General features: G+C 35.0%; 1 protein-coding gene across 7 annotated transcripts in view; it reads right to left on the bottom strand.

The window, feature by feature from the left end:
• Window positions 1–17050, bottom strand: part of NCOA3 (nuclear receptor coactivator 3) — an 83418-nt gene that overhangs the window by 29116 nt on the left and 37252 nt on the right. For all 7 annotated transcript variants that reach the window (XM_080404927.1, XM_080404925.1, XM_080404928.1 and 4 more), the window contains one exon: window positions 1092–1167. The gene's annotated coding sequence lies outside the window, so the exon portion shown is untranslated. The remainder of the gene's footprint in view (window positions 1–1091; window positions 1168–17050) is intronic.

Genomic DNA, 17050 nt, shown 5'->3' with positions numbered 1-17050 from the left:
TCAAGCATTACTCCCTCACACCCATATTCTCAGTAGTTGTAGATGAAAGATCTACATCACCAAACAGGACATGGCAACTGGGAAAGTTTTGTCCTAACTGGGGCCCAAAATTACAAACAATTAGATGATTCAGATTTATTTTTTGTATTTTTTTTAGCTGAAATAGTTGACCACAGACACAAAAACAAAACCCACAAAGCACAACTATCTAATACTAATTTAAAACAGATACAAAACATTTAAAAAACCTACACATTATTTGCATAAAAACATTTTTAATGCTTCCTTGGTCCCATGAAACCGTCAAGGTTTTCCTATACTAAATGTATGTACTCATGGTATCTTGGATGCTTGGAAGCTCTTCTGTCTGAGCTAATTTCTTGTTTGAAAAATTCACGAGGGAAAAAAGCATAAATTGGCTCTTAGCATTCCCCAGAATAAGCCAATTATGAAGAATTAAATCAAACCAGTCCTTTTCAATGAATCATGAAGATGGTCTGGACTTTTAAAAATTGTTTATAAAGTTAAAATATTAAATATAATCCTCCTTTCTAAAAACCAAGACAAAAGTCACACAGGTTTTTAAGATGCAAATTGTAATAACTGGTTTATGCTAAGAGAAGCCCCAAATATTTAAATTGTATTTGATATCAATAAAACTAGAGGGCATTCCGTTCAGCAACTCTGTATTCTTAGCGATTTTTTTTTTCAAACTTATATTTCTCTCAAATACACATATATAAAAAGTATGACAGCTTTCTAGTGAAACTTCCCATTCAAAATATTCTTGCAAGCAGGAAGATTCTTTTGTTGTAAGACCGACCACAGAAACAAGTGATGTTCCCATTTACATAGACAGGAATCCACAAGAAAACAGATTTAGAAAACTAACTTTCTGCCAGCCGTAAAAGTACAGGTTTTTTCAGGTGGTTTTCTTTTTCTTTCTTCCTTTCTTTCTTTCCTCCCCACCCTTTTCTTAAGAATATGATTCTTATAGACTTACATGTACAATCTGTAAATTGTAGCTTGAAAAGTGGTAAAGGAATTAGTACTCAGGTATATACAGTCCAAATATGGAATCAGTCACTTACTTGTCCTTAGCAAACATTCAAGCACAGCATATTCTTCAGAGGCCCTTCAGAATCAGAAGTCATTTTAAGTCACATCCTGAAAAACATAAAAAGGCTGTACTTGAAAAAAAAATTAGCGCTCACTTTTCAATTTTTTCATGTAATATTAATAATCTTACCAAAAAGTGAACACTCAATATTGAGATATTTTAATGTCAAACAAGTTTAAAACTCACTTGTAACTGTCATGTCTGCTATATGCTAAACAGCTCAAAAGTCAGAATCTTAACAGCACAAATGCCATCCACTAAGCTAGATTTCTTTTCACGTAAGAACTAAACACATCCATTTCAAATGTAATTTCCCCGACCCCCGACACCCCCCCAGGGAAGAAATAACAAAACCGTTGTAGATGTTTGATCTTAGTAACTTTTAAATCTTAGTATAAAAAGCTGCAGTAGCAAATTAATTATTTTTTAAAGTTATGATTGGCAAGTAAAAATTAAGTGCATAGCCACTCCACGTCAGCATGTAAACACTGCTTGGTACATAACTATTACATGAGAATAGCAAACTGCTTTCAGAGCTATGAACACTCTGGTTTCTCTTACTCCATTTCTCTACGAAATTCTAGGAATGATTAATCCATATTATCATGCATTTTATACAGTCTATGATTAAGTGTACTAATTAGTGAGATTCTGGGTCTCTACAGAGAATTACAGTAACTTAGGAAAAGTTTTAAACAACAGCTGTGTGATTGAATTGATTTACTGAAAACTGCTTAAAGCCCTATGTAAAGCAGAGGCTGTTCAAGCTAATTAGAAAAATAAATTGCTCTTGGGAAATATTTATGAGACATTCACATGTAAGCACACACCATAGTCCTATCCAAAATTGAGAGTTTCAAAATTGATACTTCTACCCAGACTACTTAATAGGTAATCACTAGCAGGCAGGTAAAGGAGTTTTATTCAAGTAGCTCATTTCTTAAGAAATTAGACTGAAGCTTTTCATATCAACTGGTTGCATATGCATTCATCTGCTGTTTTAACCATCCCTTTGACAATACTGATTGTAGCTTTATTTATACGAACTGGAATTACCAATTAGAAGGTTGATTGACAATGTGGTCACGTAAGAATAAGCATCAAGAGTAAATTGTCTCCTAATTAAAGATTTCTATAACACCATTTTATGCTAAATCAACCTCTGCTAATCACGGAAACCAGAACAAAAGCACATACACAAAAAAGATGAAAAATCTACTAAATCTTAAGATGCAATATCAGAAACATTGGGGCATCTCAGAAAATGAAGTCCTTCAGCTGTGCCTTTCTGTAAAAATGCTAAACCAGACCTATACTACACTCAGTGATAGCTTGCTATCTAGCTTCCCTGCGATAGTCTTATACCCAGCAAGGGCCATTTTCTGATTTCTCCACTGGACAGAATTTATAAAACAAAAAGATAGCATAAATTATATTCACTGTTCAGTTTGATGTGAAGGTTTTTTCCTCAAATTTCTACAACAGCTTGACAAACTGGTGAATACACCTGTACAAGAACAGAGGCAATTCAATAAAATCATAAACAAGAGTCTCAGTGAAGTTGACCTACACAGGAGAAATGAACAGGAGAAAATCACTTAAAGGTGGAAAATTCAAACCCTCGAGTATCAAAAGGATTCTGTATAACTGGAAATATAAGGGGAAACAGAAGAACCCTGAAAATGTATTAAGTTGAAGACCAGACAAAAATCTTAACACTATTCAAATTAGTTTTAGAATATTCCCCTTATATTCCTCTCAAGTAAATACTAATTCCATGGTTGTCAATAACTGAGCTGTTTAAACAGAAAATGAAATAGAACTTCTCAAAGAAGTACTGCAGTAATGTCACTAAAAAATAACCTTCTGAATAACCTGAAGGCCCTTGAAGGGTTAGGAAAGCATCTAGAGCAGCATTTGCACTCATTTGATCTGGACAAACACTGCAGAGGACCATCCTATGATAACAGTCAACTGGCAGGGCAACCTAGAAAGATATTCTAAATTCTGTTCCAAAGACCAGGATGAAATTAAAACAACCTGAAGCAGAGATGAAAACCCTTCCCAGTAAACCAAAAAGTTATCACCAAATAAGCTATGATAAACTATTGCCACATATCAAAAGAAAATTAGACCCAAGTTACTACCACTATGAATAAAACAGGATATTAAAATAAATAATTACATTGTTATAATCGACAACATTTAAACAAGAAAATATGTCCCTCTTTCAATACTTGGTCTGTTCTTGCTAATGAAAGCCAGAACTCTTAACATATTGAAAGCTGACCATTCAATTGTTACCCCTACTCTAAATCTACATGCTTTATCTTCTGAGTACAGAGGTAACAGCCAACTGCTTAACTTTTTAAATACAAAACAAATAGTTTATTTCAACATTGTTTTCTGTTCCGCTTCACATGAATCAGTGTAGGTTATTAGAGTGCCTGTATCAAAGCACAGTCACGCACTAAGCGATTGTCAGTCTGATCAGAGTCAGTATTATTCTAGGAAGCTTGGCACTGGGGGCTGTGCAGCCAGCTTCTCCATCAGCTCTCACCATACCAGTACCACTTTCGACATGTGAGCATACTAGTTCCTGTCTAAAAGGTGCTCAACCAAAAAACAAGAGTGCTCAAGCAAAAACATTGGTTTTGATGTCAGTGAGTTCAATACAGTGACCTTCGACTGATTTCCCCACCTTCAGGATGAGCCACTGATACTCAGTTAATTCCGTACAGAAACTAGCCATCCAGCATAGTCTGGCTACCAATAATTCAAGTGTACACACAGTCCAGTTTGCAATCCCATTTTTAAAACACATACAAGAATGAACATTACATTACAATTTGGATGAGATGGCTAAGTGACAAGCCATATTGTTGCCTGTGGCACAGACAACGATAAATGACAGAGCTAAAGCTATACTGTTTTTAAGGTTAAAAATATACATATATATTCATAGTCAAATGTGCCAGATATGGTAAACACAATGTTTACTTTTTGAAAGAAGACATAAAAAGCATCTGTAATCCTCCTTAAATTTTTCAGAGATAACGTGCCTGTTTACAAATGAAATCAAATGCAATGTACTACAGCTGTGTGAATCTGGGAGTACAATGTAACAAACCACTGAAACAGATGAGACTCAAGTACACTGAGTTAATAGAGACTTTGGTGTACTAAAAAGTCTTAACTTTTAAGATTAAAGCCAATATACTTGCATTATAAAGCAAACAGCAAATTATATTGTATTGATACATCATTCCCCTAAACTAGCACTCCTATCAATACAATAACTAATAAAATACTATTCCAAAACATACACATTTCATCGTTCTCAACTTTTTTTTTCCACCTCACCTCCACACCCTCAGCCAAAAAGGTCATTTACTAGATAATAAATACCTGACTCAGACGGAGACTTCACTGAATCAGGACTGTCAGATTCAGTCTGAGCGAAAAAAGTGCCACCTATAATCTGGTAGCCAGTGAAGCACACCTTGTTGCAACATGTTAAATATTCTTAACTCAGCACACATCCTTTTTATATTATATGTTCTGTCTTCGGAAGACTATAATTTTTCAGGCCTTGTCAGGTTTCATTTACCAGCTCCCCTGCAGTGTTTAGTAAGCACTATGCACTCCTCAGTTATTTTTCAGACATGACAATTAACTTGAGCCTTGTTCACTTTGCATATATTAAAATGACAGGACACTTTCAGTTAAAGGATGGTCAGAGGTGGAAAAAGCTCAGAGTGCGTTTCCTGTTCCTCTGATAAATAATGCGTGTGCTCTATTTATAGAATGTCACTACTTGTTAATTTGTTTCCTATACATCCCTCTTTGCTAGTCACAGCAATAGATACAGGACCCTGTTACAACAAACAAAATGTATGAAAGATAAAAGGGGAGCTCCAGTGAACTTGCTGTTATAAAAAAAGACTAGTCTTTATCCTTAATGCCTTCACCATATGCTGTCGAACACTTGTAAAAATTTCTTACCTGTCAGCTCCTGCACAAAGCACTGTGGAACAGTGGTTCCCGCATTTCATCGCGGCTCCAAAGGCACACAAGCCACATTCTAGGCTCAGAACAACTGCTGCCCTCATAACTCAGCTGTGAAAAGGTATTGAACTTCCTTGGCTAGATGAGCTTGTCAGGATAACTCTTGTAAGTAAAAAGCAATTGGGCATAATGCAGCCACATCACCTACTTGCATGCCACTGGCAACAAGAATTGGTATGCTCAAACACAGCAGGCCAAAAATAATACTGAAGGGAGTCTTTAATCTTTACTGATTTTCAAGCCACTGTACTGGAAGAATTATATTGGGCTTTCAATATAGCTGATGGCATAGTATTTTTTAGAATATATTTATAAAGTTCTTAACATAAGTAAGTCCTTACAGACTTGTATCCAGAAGAGTTAGCAAACAGTTATTTAAAAAAATAATTTAAAAATTAATAAAAATATATATAAAGAACAAAAAACCCTAACTCAAATACCACGAAGAAACAGGATGTGATACCTGGGCTACTATAATGGGATTTGATAACTACTTAACTGGTAAGAAACCACAGAACACCACCATTCTTTTCTGTATCTCCAGACACTTTAACAGCAGAAGAAACTCAGGCAAGTCAATAGTTGACTGAAATACATATGGTCTACTTAGCTTTTAAATGAATACTTAATGAAGTTCTAAAAGTGGAAAACACTTCTTCCCATCATTGTTGCCAAAACAGTGGGTACTATGGAAAGAGACTGCACTGAGACCAGTGCACAAACCTCTCTACTGTTACTAACAGCAATAACATTCCAAAAGAAAAAAAACCAAAACTGTTTATATAAAAAGTGTCCCATTTACCAGACAAAATACCCTTGACAGAGCTCACAAGTGAATACCAACACAACAGTATTGAAGAGTCACTTTCCAGACTAATTCATGACTCCATGCCACTTGACACGACATAATCTGCAGACTAGTAAGAACGCAAGCTGTACAATGCATCTCTACATATTACAATGTCAGCTTAATTAGGAATTAAATTTGAATTAACTCACATAATTTGTTAAAATGGAATTATGTAATTCTGAATTATTTGCAAAATCTCTCAAAATTAGAAAAGGACATCAACTAAGAGCCTTAGAACATGAAACTACGAGTCTGACCATACAAGCCTGAAAATGTTACTTTATTAGTTTTTAATCACTTCCAACTTTTTGTGTTTTGTTTTTAAGCAGATACATTAACTTACCTGATGAAAGCTTGTTTCATGCCTTATCAATATATGACTTCAATTCTTACACAATTTTGACCACTACACTTCACAATAATGTGATTATCTTTTCCATATAAACCTTAATCGCTACCGTTATAAATAGAAAGTCCAATGCAAAGGGATGATTGCCAGAAACTAACAATCATACCAAATGCAAAGACAAAGCAAGAACTCCTAGTAGATCTTAGATGGGATTCACGGCACAAATTATAAAACTGGGACAACTATGTTTTATGCAGGGGAAAAAAAAAGCCACATATAAATATGGGGTGGTGTTTTTTTACAGAATACAATAGCTCCTGTAAGATAACAGACTGATAGACATTTTCCAACATGATGCAATAAAAATAGAAGGGCTTTTACCTCAGCTTAACAATGACTGAGGAATTAGTTTTCCCTTACAAGGGAGGAAGCAACTTTCCAAACATAGTTTCAATATAGTAGGAATTCAATCTGTTAGTTTTCAGGAGCAAAGCTATCATTTATTTGGAGGTAGCTATACACTATCTAATACTCCAAAAGCAGGGAGTACTTACAAAATTCTTGGCGAAAACAAGATATGTAATCAACTACACTGAGTTTGTTTCACTAAATACATATGATCCCTCTCCAAGTCATCAACAAGTCCATTCTCCTTCCTGAAACTCTGAACGGGTTCACATACATTCCTATATATTATCTGCATGCATCTTTTTTGTTCTGCCATCTACCCTACCAGCATTTCATGGAAGCAAAGACTGCTTGTTAGATTTCAAAAGAGAGATAACTTAAACACAACTATAGTATTACAATTAGCATTAACAGATTTAGTGCTCTGGCATTGTTATAATTGAATCAGACCCTATCACACCAAAATCTTTCTCATTTTACTGAGATGACAGTTTTATATAAAACATGTTTAGAATGAGAACAACTCAAAATCAGAGTTTTCCAAAGCAGCAGTTAAAAACTTTGGCAAAATATCAGCAATTTCCTTGTAAAAGCCCGTCCGCTGCAAGCTTAAATTTAGAGACACAAGTAATTTTACATTTGGAATAAAATCTCTAACAATACCAAAAGGCCTTCAGACAAAGGGAAAAACTGACTGCTTTTGACAGAATGAAACATTTACTGTACACACTATCAGTTTCTGACGTGATTTCTATTAAGTAGATGCCAAGCTTAATGCCAGCTTTTGAACTTCTACAAGTAATACTCAGAAAAGCATTCAAAACACATGAATTTGTTGCATTTCCTATAGCTACTATTAGCAATGGATGTTCATCTCCAGTATTTCCAATTTAGTCTTTGAATCATGTATGTGAATGGAAAGTATTCATCGATTCAGTAGGTATAGAAATCGGCTTTTAAGAAAACTGCTTATTTGAAGAAGTAAACACTTTCAAGTGTCAAGTTGCAGAGCAAAAATATTTTTTAAGTAAAATTGCACAGCTGAGAAAAACATTCTATTGTTTTTATATTTGCATATTAAAAAAAAACTCAATTAAAAATGAAGTCTCAATTAAAAGCTGTAAGTAACCCAAAAATTTTGCAATGATCTAACCATTCTGTTTTCCCTTTCTGCTCTGGGCAGCTGTCCATCTTGGGAGATCAGATGTGATCTAGTTGATGCTCATGTGCCTTAAATAGCACTGTCATTAATCATCCCACCATACATTTAGCCTATCAGCCTGTTCAATTTATCTGCCATTTCCTACTACTTGAATAATCACAAATTATCAAGCAGCACAGAAGTTTATCAACAAGCTGGAAACCACACATCCTCAAAAAGAAGCCATGATGCTTGTGACACTTTCTACACAGCTCTTTCATATTTTGCCTTTGTAGAAGTATAGAGACTCCTGGCAGATACTGCCAACTTCCAACAAAAAAGACTGTTTTCAGCCAAACTAAGCAAGCAAGGCAAGTTCTTACATTGAGCAAAGACCTCTGAAATGAAAACGCCTGGATATTAAATACATCAGATCAAAATTTACTGGAATATCATGGCCATCAATAAAAACAGCCTCTTTGCTTCTGACTACTAAACAGCAAACCTTTCGCTTTTATGAATGACACAATATTAGGTCTGCAAAGTATGCAATCCAGTACTGCAGTTCCAAGAATCTTTCATGTTAGTTTTTAGACAACAATTTTTTGTTCCACATTTATAAGAACACAATTTGTAACATCATTTACAAGGTTAATATCAGAAACTAGTTTGTTAAAAACTCCAATCTCTCAAGACTTCCATAGCACAAATACCAAGAAAACAACAGAATATAATGCTTAATGAAATATTTTGATTCCAGTCTTTCTGATGCTTCAAAGACAGATTTTGGTATTAGTAGCAGAGTTACACACAAACTAATTAATAGAGAGAAATAAGCCTCACCACTGATGATCTAAGTCTACAGCAGATGAGCAGGGACACAAGCCACCCAAAACACGCTCACAGTAATTCCTGTCCCTCTTCCTAAAAGCTCAAAAGTCCATTCTACAAAACATACTGTCCCACACTACCTCTAGTCCTGGACAGAAGCATTGATTACCCTCTTAAAAAAGCATGCCATAAATTGTGTGGCTGCCTGTCATGAATCTGAAGACATCTGAAATACACACCACTTTCAAGGGCACAAATATTTGAGGGAATAGTATTCTTTTATTACAAAACAACAAACAATAATGGGAAGCAGCTTAAATAACTTAGCTAACGTTTAGATTTAATCACAGCATCCTGTAAAACAACTTGAAACTATGCTGTATCCATGGGGGTTTTACCTTCTGAGTGCTTTCAACTTAAAAAATAGGACTAGACAACAGGCAAAACTCAGCTACAGAAGTGAAGAAGAGTGTGACCTGCTAGTATACGCTAGTTTTAACTGGAAAATAAAGTGACCCACCATAAAAGGATGTTGGCACAAGACAGTTCAGAAATGTAATGCAAAGCACAAAACAGTTTCCTGTTTCTGTAGACGCTTGCTTTTTCTACACACAAATAGCATATCTGAGGAGCATGTTCAAAGGGAATTTATTTGCTTACAGAATAATCATTCTTAATGAGTAGAAGACCACTCTATTGCCTGCTCAACTCAAGCATCCGCATATCTGTCCAACTACTATGGTCCATGAGCAAATACAAATTGCCAACCATGACATCTCAGTGTATGGAGCCAAGAGACGTAACACATGTGGGGTTCCAGGAGCTACATCCACACTTAAAGGTTTACACCCTAAATTCACTGTCCTGACAGACAGGAGATCTGGTATTGAGGGTAGCTAATCTCAAAACAGAACAAAAATATCTATATTCATTTTGAAATTAAAATACATAAAAATAAAAGTCTCGATTTAAAATTACTCATTCCTAATACTCCTTGTTGGTTTAACAGTAGAGGTAAACATGCCTGCGTTTAATCTCTAGAAAAAAAGCATAAATATAGCTTTAACACTCTTTCAGTTACATTTATATTTCACACTAAAACTGCGCACTCCTTTGGTGTTATTTTTAAGTCAAAGATATCTGAGATGACAAAATAGTATTTGTTGGATTAAACAAATTTTGCCAGAGTTTGTCATAAATTTCCAGTATATACAAATACATAGTCAGCTAAATCTTCTTCTCACTCAAGTAGAATAATTTAAAGATTATTTGTGACCTGAATTTCTTTTTGTATAGCCTATGCCAATTTGCCTGAGAAAGGAATCAAAGGAGTAGCGGTCATTAGAGCTGCAAGAGAGAAAAGAACCCAGAAGAGTGTACACATCTGTGACATCTCAATATGAATGGAGACAATACACGCCTTATACAGCTATAAGGGAGGGTGTGGGGGAGGAAGGCTAGCAAGCCTTTTTTGTTTGTAACATAAAGATGTGAGTAATTCTGTAAAATGCAGTAAGGAAGTGTTATGTGCCATAACTAAATTAGTCTATTTCTTGCTGGGTTTCTTAGCCGACTTCAGTTTTTAGAAGAATCAAGCAGAAGTCAGGAAACAGACTCAAACACAGAGAAACAGGAAAACACCAGCCTTTTCAGAAGAAGAAAAAGCAACCAGCTAGATATGATGGACATTCTTTATAAAAGCCATCAAACAAAAAGGGCAAATCCATGAAACAAAGCCTAGCACTTCTATGGACCCCCCCAAAAAAAAAAAAAAAATTATTGCCTGGCCATCACAGAAAGTAGATCAGAACCTTAAGAGAAATACTCAAGTAGGCAGCAGAAAACAAACAAAAAAAGATAAATTCTTACTAGAACTCACCAAACGTTCATAGATTAAAATGTAGAAGACTTTCTAAATTTCATTCCAAATTTGACATAGTATTTAGGGGATCTTTATAAGACCAACAGGAGTACTCCTTAAAATCAAATGAATCAGCTTGGAATACATCTACAACAGTAAGTTCAAAAAGGCCTTTCAAATCTTAAGCTTCATTTTTAGTATGACTTTTTTTACTAGGAACATGCATTAGCATACTAAAAAGACTAAGTATTACAATCACCGCAACTTCCCAGCTATATAAAGCTTAAATTTAAATTTAAAATTTAGAAGTCTTGAGTTACATTATACAAATCAAGTGAAGGTTTAATTTCCAAAACTACTTAGAATTCTGCCAAAATACTTTTCCACATTAAACGAAGAACACGCAGGCTGCATGACACATGTATTCTAAAATTTCTAGCACATTACAATGCTGTATTTATTTCCTCCATTATATCACATCATGTGTAGCTCCAGTTCAAAGCATTAAAACCAAATATCTTAAACAGTCTTGGGGCGGGGGTGGGGTGGGGGGAGGGTGGAAGGAAGTCAGCATGCTGATCAGTTAATGCTCTGCACACAAATCAAATTCTCAAACACATTATTATTCTCCTATAAGTTAGCTGTGTTTAAAAAACAATGTGCAGCTTGGAAGTAGCGTGGAATTTTAATTTACACATCTCTGCTGATACGAGGACATCACCACACACCCTCAGCCCTCAGGATGGAAAAGTGATTACACTGTCACTGTATGACTGTACCATGATGACAACAGTGAGAGAGGGAGAGACACAAGAAAGGATGCTTATTCTCAAGTGAATTATGGGTGATAGCCACTACATCTACACAGCTTTTCAAGCAGAGATCAAAAACATTAAAAAAAAATACCTATATGGCTCTATAAGAAAGTTAAGGGGGATACCACAGGGAAAAGGTTAGCATTTATGAAGTGGAAAGCTTGTCTACATGCAGAGAACTGAAACACCCATAGAACACGGTAAACTGAATGTAAACAGGAAATACAGGACTAAAAAAAGAATGAGAAGAGTGCCTTGCACCGAACACCAACTGATAACAAAAAGATGTTTAAATAACACACCAGAAGCAGAAAGCCAGCTAGGGAGACAGCGGACCTCTTCGTGGCAAAGGCACTCAGAAAGGATAAAGCCACAGCTCTGAAAACCTCTTCAGGCCTTTACCACTGAAGATACTGGATAGATTCCCACATCCAGCATTTCTCTGTAGCAAACTGGCTGGAGAAGCAAAATTAATTTAAGGAACCATCAGGAAGAATTAAACAAAACAGATACACAAGGTGTTGATCAGTCACCAGGATATCCTTCATCCAAGAAGGGGATCAAATGTGAAACTTCAGAACTGCTGTCCAAACTGCACATCTGACATTACAAATGGTTACTGTTATCCCAGGACTGGCAGGTGACCAGTGTACCTCCTACTGACATTAAGGAATCTAGAGGGACTCTCAGGAGTTATGGACCAGTGAATCTGACATTCATGCCTTGACTGACTTCCATCCATAGTAAGATGGTAGAAGCTAGGCTAAAGAACGTCACTGAGCACATGAATAAACAAAGTCTGCAGAAAAACAGCCAACATGGCATGACTTTGGAATAGGGAAAGCTTATTTGAGCAAAAAAAGACAGCTGCACAGAATTACTGTGTGACCTGCATGATCCTCAGACTGATCTAATATTTCTCATCATTTTACATTTGTTAAAACTTGGGAAATTATATATATATATAAAATAATATATATTTACCTATATACCCCGTTTTACTCTGGGAACTTGTATAGAGACTTCTTTGCCAGTATGAAATGTGATTTTACCAAGGTTTGTTGACAGAGCTTTACCAGGAAGCTTCCCCAGTAATAAAGTAAGCCTAAGAAAATATAGTGGCATAAACATGGCGCTATCATCATCTAATATTTTGTACAAGTCAAAGCTTCAACCACTTATAAGCCAAAGGTCAATGAAACAGAAGTGTAGAAACTGTGAAACCTTGAACTGTGCAACTCAGGGTTTTGATACTGTTTTTTAATTTATCCTTTAAAACTATATATAATTAAAACTCATGTTTCTGTCCTTATTTTGAAACAAACAAACAAAAGAAAGTAGCTTCTAGAATTAACCTCCTTGCTTCTGCATTTTCTTCAGTCAGACTTCAAGGTAAACTGTCAATATTTTCAAATTTACTTTTACAGTAGTGGGGGAATGGAATCCGTTTTTCTTTTTAAATGAAAAATGAGATGCTTTGCTAGTGGTGTCACTGTCACAGTTGGGGTTTGAAGAGAAAGAGCAAATATAATGAGATTTGAAAAAAACTCTGGCAATACTGCAGCCTGCAACAGAGACATAAAAATGTGAAGAAAAAGCAATTGTTTTTTCCTTCCTATATTAACTAAGAAGTGGTTTCATATGAAAAATATTAAAAACTGCAACATTACCTGTGACTTGTAATTGTCAAAACTGCTTCAAGAAAATATGTGTTAAAATTATTCAGGTCATGAACAAACAAAAATAAGCAAATGAACCTAGGGGGAAAAATGTATGTTAGAGAAATGACAATAAGAGAAGCACTTGACCATCAATGCATTGTGAGAAACTATGCATAGAAATGATCTGTAAAACTACAGGCTTGTTTACATGGGAGGACTTACTAGCATTATTATACCAATAAAACACCATCTCTACATTACACCTGCCTCAGAACAAAGTAACTGGACTTAAAAACCACTAGTATTAGATAAATTATTTAGAGCAAATGTTCAGCCACTATAATGACAAAAGTCTAAAAGTAGTGGCATAGTAACACTGATAAAACATTTTACCATATAGGTAAGCACAAACATTTGTGCAATAGGTGTATAGGTTCCTTAACTAGGGAATGATAACACAATGTGGCCAGCATATTCAAGAATTACCTGTGTGCTAATCACCTCCTTGTTCCAGACTTATTGTAAGTGAATGAATGTATATCCATGAAATATTTGAAAGTAGAAAAGCTATCTAAGATTAATCAAGCAACCCATGAGAGATATACTGCAAATAATGTACCTATATTGCAGCATACTTTAAGATTTTCATTCATTTACAATAGTAAAATGTTTTGCACACAATCGCTGTAGCAACAGTACAGCACAAAAATGGATTTCATTACAGCATGTTAATTTCACCATGCTCCCTATTATAATTTGCTGTTTCATATTAGCGACCAGCGTTGAAAAATAATGCTACTTATTCATTTTTGTTACCAAATGCTTTTTAAAACAAGGGATTTACAACCTTAATCATTCTTAGCATCTACAGTTTTACATTGTGATGCCTACAACTATTTCACAAGGAAAAGAACAAATAAAGCAACAAAAATTTTACAAGCAGAAATATGTTGCCCTCCAACGTGTACCTTAGCATATAGTTAAGATTGTATAAAATTAAGAAAGCATGCCAAAATCTAAATCAGAAAGAAAGCTTCTCACTTTTAAGACCTTTATGTGCTTGTCTCCCCATCAGTCCTACTTTGGCAATACAAAGACTAATTCTACAACTGGGGCTAGTCAAGAAAGGACAGACAAGCTTCAAGTCCCTACAAAAAAAACCAAACCTTATTTGCAACCTTCAAAGTCAACCTCCACCACCTCCCCCCACTCCAAAAAAAAAAAAAAAAAAAAAAAAAATATGCAAAGCACCACCACCACCAAGATCATAGTGTATCACTGCAAGGAGAAATCACACGGGCTTCCAACAAAGTAACCCGAAATCTCAAGAAAAGTCACGTAAAGAGCAGCTTTCCTCAGTGAAGAGGTGCCTCTGTGTACAAAATACTAGTTTTCTCAAGCATGCATACATGGAGGGATGCATGGAAGAAAGACTTTACACGCTAAAAGTATATAGACATGGTCTGATAAGGGAAAAGGTTAGCATTTATAAGAGATCCATTTGCTCATCATTCTACTAGAACTCCAGAAACAGCAGAAAAAGCATGAAGGGGACTGCTAATGAGAGAAACAGATCTTCTGAATTACCTGTAATACACAGATACTCACAAGTAATTAAAAAAAATCATCCTGGCACAACTACACTAACTTTTCACTCCTGTTTACAAAAGGATGTTTTCTGCTATTCATACTGCTTATTTTGTCTGCAAGACCAAATCTTACTGGACATCTGTTCAGGGTTCTCATGAATCTAAACAAATTACTAAACAAATTCCGCTTTTTTCTTGTTACAGTTGTTTTGAAATTTTAAGATGTCATAAAATCAATGCATTCATTTAAGCAAATGTGCAAAAGTTTTAAGGACAGTAGTTAAAACCTACGGATTATTTCAAGACCAACAAGCTCAAGTAAGAGACATCTTTTCTATTGTCATCTTAGACTTGTATGTTGTATCACTTTTAAAACCTGGTTATGCATTAGTAATATCTTGACATGATCTGACAAAAGTAACTACACATTCTAAATTCAGCAAATAAATGGGGAGGATTTGAGGTTTGACCACAATTTTGGCTGATGTCAATCCAAAACAACACAGAAAATACAATTAATCTATTCTGTCTCTTAGGGGCATTTGAGACCAACTATGTTTAAAACTCTGCTGCTTCCAAACTAGAGCGAAGAAATCCCATCTTGAATCTAAATTTTTTAACAAAATGGTCCAGTAAAGTCTGAATTCCAGACTGGCTTCAGTTCTTGATTTATCTTTTGACTTTAGCAATTTGGATATTATTTAAAGACGACAGAACATTATTTCTTAGGTCATCTGAAACAACTTCCATGTAGGAGTGACAAACTAAAAGCATTTGGTATGAATGTTGTGATGAAGCATTTAGATAAGAACGTTAGTAAGGAGAAAGAAATGTACCTTACATCACTGATCAGCAATTAAAATTATTATAATCACAATCATACCCATCCATTTTATCTTTAGGAGTCACCCATGGTTTTGAGTTACCTGGCATCAGACCAGGGTGATCTCTTTAGCACTACACTGAGTTACTGAAGTAACAGGAAACTATGAGTCTAAAAATAGACCAGCAAACTCTGTAGACTAGCAGAAAAGTTGTCAAATGTGAAATAATTTCTTTCAGACAAGTGTCTCTTTAAAAGGATTATTAAGCAAGAATAATAACATACAGAGTTTTGAACTTTTGAAGACAATCACGCAATTCTTTATGACATTTAAAGCAAGTAGAACGAGTTTTTCATTATTTGGCTAATGACGCAAACTGTTTACAAAGATATCAAAATGGCTACCAGACAATTTGTTCATCACGGAAAAGAAAACACATCTTCTGGTTTTTTCTTCTCCAAAGAGAAGCTTTAGCATTTTATTCTAATAAGAAACAGCATTTCCAATGTATTTCATGATTTCTAGAGAATATATGCTTCTGAAAGGGTGTCATATATTCAAAACAATCCCATGTACTGGAAGTCTGGTCTGAAGTTCACTAAAACATTTAACAGGAAGAAAGTATTTTTAAGTTTGAAACATTACTCTTACTGTTTTACATTATAGTGCCAGTTTACAAAATGTTAACGCTGCGACTAAACTAGATAAACGAAAATCATTATGGGTTTAGAGTTTGGATTCTCATCTTAATGAGAGTTAACATCTTTAGAACAAAATGTTCCACGCTGCAAGACATATGCTGAACATGTGTATACATGTAAAGCTTTGAAAGCTGCCTAAAAATGTGAGAATGAGTAAAGCTCATGTTACCCTTGATAAATGTCAGCTGTCAGACATCACAGCGCAACACACACTATTTTTTCCACAAACTAGAGCCCAACAAATCTGCCATTTTTATTTCACCTGCTGAATATAATGCATTATACACAGCAACATCTACCCAAGGGTTAAAAGTTTAATGTTTTCATATTTTAACTTCCACAGCTAGGTATTGTTACACAAACATCATCATCATCACACTGAAATTATTTTCCAAAAAACTCTGGTAAAATTTCATATAACACTCTAATGTACACATTCTACCAAAATGGACACATTCAACCTCAAACCAAGTCAAAAGGAATGAGAAAGCAAAAAAAGTTGTTCTCATATCAGCTACCAATTCGGTATTTGTACAGTTCAATTTTACTTGAACATTTTTTGCTGTAGTAAATCACTCATTATAAAATTCTAACTGTATCTTGCTGGATTAGCCCAAGAAACTGAGCAAAGTCTTGGAACACTAGCTGTACAATAAAAGGGTGGAGTCTCAAGCACTATGACAGTCTTTCATGAGGTTTTTATTAAAAGTATTAGCCAGTTTTCCTGGGCAGGTTAAAAGCTCAATGTGTTGAAATATCATGAAATACACATGTCATATCAATACCTTTCTCTCTCTCTCTCTCTCTGTTTAAGCAGTATTTTGATCCATTG

Source organism: Falco punctatus, assembly GCF_963210335.1.
Source record: "Falco punctatus genome assembly, chromosome: 10".
Lineage (NCBI taxonomy): Eukaryota > Metazoa > Chordata > Aves > Falconiformes > Falconidae > Falco > Falco punctatus.
The sequence above is the reverse complement of the archived record's forward strand: the minus strand, read 5'-3'. Positions and strand labels throughout refer to the sequence as shown.